A 6,455-nucleotide genomic window follows, 5' to 3' on the forward strand; every position below is an offset into this window, starting at 1 on the left:
GTCTTTGTTAATACTTTCAAGAGTTTCTTTTAAATTACTTGTGTGAGTATCTTTATAGATATGATTTTCGAGAGTAAGTAGTTGAGTTTCCAATACCGTAAGCCTATAATGTAAAGAAGTAAGTAGTGCTAGTATGGTGTTATTTTGCTGTACTAGTACTTGGTCGCCTTGATTTACTAGTGACGTTACTGTAACCAGTTTCTTTACTTTTAGCAAATTGTTGGGAAAACTCAATAGCTTCTTCGTAATGAGTGTTTCTAAATTATAGTTTGTTCATAAATTATAGGGTACTAAAGGGTCTTGAGGCTCTGATACCAATTTATATATATATATATATATATATTTGTTATATTACTTGCCTAGACCTGCAACTCACATGAACTCGTCCATTTAGACATGTTTTTAAATGAATTTATAATTTTCAATCCAATTCACTTAAATTGTTTAACTGATTAGGCTAACCCAATAGGGCAATCTAAATGGATGGCTCTACTAACAAAACTTGATTTTTCACTAAACCTAGTTGGCTCATGTGGACCTTAATCAAATGGCAGCTGCTACTGCCTACATGACTAGGTATTAATTGAGTCGATTGGCTAATAATTAGCTAGCTAAGAATTAATGATAGTTAATGACCATTATTCAAGTTGATTGCATTAAATTTAGTTGAATATGAATACAACTCGCCATGAATTCCGGTTACTGCTTGCTCGAAATAGTTGGGCATTAATCAACTAGCCAATTATGGATTAATATCAATTAATAACCATTATTCAAGTTAATTGCAAGAGATTAATGATTGATAGGATTTCAAATATATAAATAGAGGCTCTTTTTGGGTAAATGGATCAGATCATCCAATAGTAAGTAACTCCCCTTCTCTATTCTTTCTCTTTTGCGACTTCCCAATCCTTCAATGTAAGAAGAAGTGATCGGTTTAGTCCTATAACGTTAGTATCCCAAGGTAATTTTGATATGATCAACCAAGTCAGATTAGGTCCTGTTGATTTTTTAACCCTGTGTCTAAGTGTGTAGGAACTTAGGAGCACAGGAAGTCGAGTGAATGATGTAGCTAACGAGAAGAACTACACGGAAGAGAGTCGACGGGCTCGGTGCATTTAAGGGATGAGGTGCAGCGGAAGAGTACATGGGCGAACAAGAAGGAGGCGCACGACGTTTCCTAGGGACGACAAGATGGATCGGAAGATTGTTCGAAGGCCGAAAGTTGGGTTCGGGTGAGCCCTATTCCAGATGGTCGAGATCACTCATACGAGCGGGACTGGAGCGGAAGACCCGGACCAAAAAGTCAACTAGAAGTTGACTTTTTCGTCCAAGCGCTCAGAACCAAAACATATCCATTTGTGATGTGGCGCGTCTCACTGCGATGGGGATAAACTTTTATCCCATTTCAGGCACCTCAAGCAGGGCTAAAAAAGCAGCCCTGCTCCTAGAAGTTAGATACAACAAGAAAAAGAGACACAGAACACTTGTAATTGAGTCTACTTGTAACGCCCGCCCTACTTATTACTCTAACCTAAGCCACGGACGTTACACTTTTCATACCATCTAAAAACTTCGTTATGTGCATACTATTCGACCCAGAGATCTCCTCTGAACTTGTTGCAACTGCTAAGTCGTATTTTGGAGTGAAGCAAAGTTGAGATAAAGTCTAGATCTGCTAGAGGGCCTGAGCCATGTGGCCCTGACCGACAGTGTAGACTTACCCATGGGGAACCAAGACATGGCCGTGTGAAGATGACCGACCGTGTATCCTACTAGGCCCAGAATTGGGCACTTCCGTGTGTGCCACACGGTCGTGTAAGGCCTTCCTTGCTGGTGCATGGCACGGCCATGTAAAGGACACACGGTCGTGTCACCTTTGAAGCAAGACCCATCACATGGTCGTGTGTGTCACACGGTCGTGTGGCATTTCCAGAGGCTAAGCCTTGCATGGCCGTGTGTGGCACACGGCCGTGTAACCCCTCCCAGAGACTACGTTGGGCACGGTCGTGTATACCACACGGCTGTGTAGGTCCTCCAGAGAGGGTGCATGGCACGACCGTGTAAATTCACACGGCCGTGTCAACTTGGCCGAGAGAAACAAGTTCGAGGCCGTGTGACTCCACACGACCGTGTCACGAGCGTGTGGGGATCACGCACCCCACTCTGGCACGGTCGTGTGAATTCACACGGCCGTGCCACTTGGGCCGAGAGGGAGAGGTTTAGGGCCATGTGACTCCACACGGCCGTGTCACGGGCCGTGTGGGGGTTACACTCAGCCCTACAAAAGAAGTTGTTCTCCTCTTTGTACTCCTCCTTGGACTACCATTCTATCCCTTTTCTTGAAGAAGAGTCTGTGACACACTAACTACTATCAAACTGTAAATCATCATAAGCAACTCTTAACGGGGCTTCATGCATAAGATAGGAAAATACACTATACCAAGATTTAACATATTCCTTGCACTAGCAAGGTTCAAGATCTTCTTCCACGATTTCGACACACACACCCACCAAGCACTGCTCCTGTTGCCCCCTCTTACTCGAGTTTTTCTTTACCTTTATCTGCAGTATAAGGAAATGTAAATCTATAAGCGTATGCTTAGTAAGTACCGTCTACTCAGAAAATAATGCATTAAAAAAAAGAACATGCTTTTTAAAACTGCTTGGGAAAACACAAAACATGCACTTGACTGTAATTCACGTTAAAATCATACTTCGGAAACATGTACATGACATGTATTTTAAAACCAGTTTATCATGCAAACCATCAACTTAAAAGCCATGCTAGCATTGTAATAAAAATAGGAATCTTGATATATTATCGAGTTCATCAATACTACCTCATATAACTCAAGTTCTCAACCTTAGGAAGACTTTCACTAAGACAAACCATGAAGTTTGAAAACTTTACATTACATAATTAGTGAAAATAATAATCAACTTGCTTTGGGCCCAGCATTGTACCACTTTGCGCGCATCCTTAATAAGATCCGAGGTAACTAATCCCGAACCTATTAAGGTACTACTAGGCGATCTAGGAGCTCACCCATGGACCTTGTGAATAGTACATGCCTCTTAAAAGTAAAATACTTTCTTTTAAATACTATTTTCTTATACTTGCACTTACTTGTCATTTCAACAAACACCTTATGTGCGATTAATCCCTCCCACTTATAGGGAAGTACTTTAAGGCACTTGCTTCTTATGTTGGAATGTATACTAAAAGCCTAGCTTTTGTAAACATTTATTTAGAAATAAAAGAATCATATTGGTCAAAAATCTACAAGTTAAGTGTAGTTGTTCGATTAATTTATATTGTAGATAACATGGTGTGTGGTGTCACACACAGAAGATCATGTTATCAGTTCTTTATAAATTATAAAAAGTTGCTCACGACAAAGATAGAAAGGAACAAACCATCGGTAAAGTCGTAGTGTAATTAGGTATTAGTTTATCTTGACTAATAAATTACACTAGTACACTCTAATTGTATTGAGTAGGACCATTTAAGGTAAGTTCTTTTTATACTGACTTAATAAAAGAACAAGACCTTAGGTATTATGGAAGCGTGTGCTCTTAATCCTAATATAATAACAAGCACATATATTTAGTATTTATTTCATTGATTTATCAAAGGGTGCGATTTAGCTCGATAAATCAAAAGGCCCGATAAGTTGGGAAATGATATTAATTATAGTGTGTATTGTTGATTATAGAAGGAAACTGTTGTTAGGATCTTTGTGTTCGGCTAGAGGGGGGGTGAATAGCCTTTCTTTCGTTTTTCACCTATAACTTGTTAGTGGAAGATAAAGGAAACAAATGAACAAGTATGAAAACAAAAGTTCAATGCTAACTCCCTTTGTTTACTTGGTCTCCACCTCCTTGAGGTGACTAATCCAAGGCGCACACACCCACACAATGAAGTTCCACTATAAACTTCTCCTTCTCGAATGACAATCGAAGGTGGAGAAACCCTTACACAATCTCCTCTTCCATTTACAAAGTGAAAGTTAGGATCAGAAGGAAGAGTATGAGTGTCTGTAGGCTTGAGGATCACTTGATGAGCACTTTTTCAGTTTTAGAACAGTTGATCCTCTCCAAGCTCTTAAGAATTGCTTTTATAGTTTTCCCGACATCAGTCGACTGGTATACCTATCAGTCGACTGATGGGCTTTAACGGCACTAAGGATTTGACGAGATTTTGAGCCGCCACTTTATAACGGTCATCTACCAGTCGACTGGTACCATCACCAGTCGACTGGTACTTGCCTCCAGTTACCCTGGCGACATTCTGTCAATTCTGTGCCTTGGTACCAGTCGACTGGTGTAAGTACCAGTCGACTGGTACCTTATACTTCTGAAATTTACAGCATTTTGTACCGTCTCAGTTTTACATTATTTTATACACTTGATTTTACTTCCTTAGCTTAGACTTTAAGCCTCCAAGCACCTTCCCTCAGCCTTACGCCCCTAGGATGCTTCTGTCTTCACGACTCCTCATCCTTGCGCTTGCCTTCAAGGGCTACCTTTGGCTCCGTCATGCTAAGTCTCCTTTTTGCCAATAGATCACACCTCCGGATCTTTCCTTGCCAAAACTTCATACTTGGTCTTTTCTTTGTATCTGCTCACTCAATACTTATGTTAGATCACAATTAATGCCTAGCTTAAACTATTTTAACCAAACATCAACAATGAGTAATGTCTTGAGCAAGATTGCTCCAATAATCTCCCCCTTTTTGATGTTTGGCAAAATGTGTTTAAGTTAGGTCTTTAAATATACAACATCTAGAAAGTATGATGATATTCACGAAGCATAAGCATACAAAATATGTTCATATAACATGAATGAAGCATAAGCATACAAAGTATAAGCATACAAAATATCTTCATATAACATGAATCATGAATGAAGCATAAGCATACGAAATATCTAACTTAAGATATCCACATCTCCCCCTTTTTGCCACACACAAAAGAGGTTACAACTCCCCCTTAATCCATGATATCGTCTAAGAGCAAGGGATAGGAAGACACAAATGACAGATAATAAAAGAAGACATATGCGAATATAAAGGAGCTGACAAACTAGCAAGAAAGAGAGAAAAAAAAAACAACAGTGAAAGAAAATAAGCACGAGTCACATAATGTCATAACACCAGGCGTACATCATAGTCAGAAAGCTAAATGTTCGAGATGAACAAAATATAGCACTGTCGAAGCCAAAACACATCTCGACATCACCACACAAAGAAAACCAGAAGCATAGTCCTAGTGATCATCACTGGGAGGAGGTGGAGGAGCCTGGTATGTCATATCCCAGCGCTGCAGCATCGCATACATATCCGCCTGACGCTGCTGAGAAGCAGTCCAGTCCTGCCGGAACCCCCGAAACTCCTGAAACCCCTGGCGTACTGTCTCCTCCAGCTGAGTCAATCGAGCCTCGACAGTCACAGGGACTGGATGCGGTGCCAATGCAGGAGGAGGTACGTCAGCCTCCTCAGCGTCAGAATCATCCGCCTCCTGAGCACGCCATACCATCTCCCCCTGGCGTCGCTCAATACCTGCAAGAGACATCTGGCGGGCCCCAATCTGATCATAGTCCTTAGATAATTGATGCAGTTGACCCCTCATGACATCAAGACCCCGAGAAGCAAAGAAAGACGTCAGGATGTGACAGTAAGGCATGTACAACTTCTCATTAGAAGGACTAGAGAAGTGCACGATGGACTCAAAGACGTGAAGAGCGATGTTGATGTCAAGCCGGTGCTCCAAAGCATACATCATGACCAGATGGGGCAGCCGAATCTTGGCTTGCCCCCAAGTGACTATAGGTAAGATACACCCAATAACAACCTTATAAAGGATGTTGCTGCGGGCAGACATACGGGTAGCATTGAAGATGCGTCGCAGAGGAGCTCGGGGGGCATTGAAGTAATACTGATGTATCACTTCAATGGACAAATGAGAGAGTGAATCGGTGAATGGCTCAACAACAGTAGGAAAACACGTAAAGGAGCTCTCAGAAGCCCGACACTCTAGAAAAGACTGGAGAATGCTGGGAGTGAACTCAATATCGACACAACCTACACGAGATACCCATGTATGACCTCCACTACCTCTAGGATGCAAATTGATGTAGAATTCCTTACATAAATCCAGATTGACTAAATGCGTGCAATGCACTAACTTATCTAAACCAAAATACTCAATGATCTCCATGACATCTGGCACAATTGTAGTAAAATAGGTCTGATTCAGATACCGACAGGGTATCATAGCGAAATCAGTAGCCGCAAATCGTTGTCGTGCGGCTTCGGATCGGAATCGATCCCCCGAGGGAACGGGAGCAGACTGCCGGGAGGTTCCCTCACCAGCCCTGCGTTTTTGCCTAACCCTAAATATGGTAATGCAATGCATATGATCCAAAAATAACCCCAAAACAGGGAGAAGAG

This window comes from Zingiber officinale, chromosome 1B (genome assembly GCF_018446385.1).
Source record: "Zingiber officinale cultivar Zhangliang chromosome 1B, Zo_v1.1, whole genome shotgun sequence".
Taxonomy (NCBI): domain Eukaryota; kingdom Viridiplantae; phylum Streptophyta; class Magnoliopsida; order Zingiberales; family Zingiberaceae; genus Zingiber; species Zingiber officinale.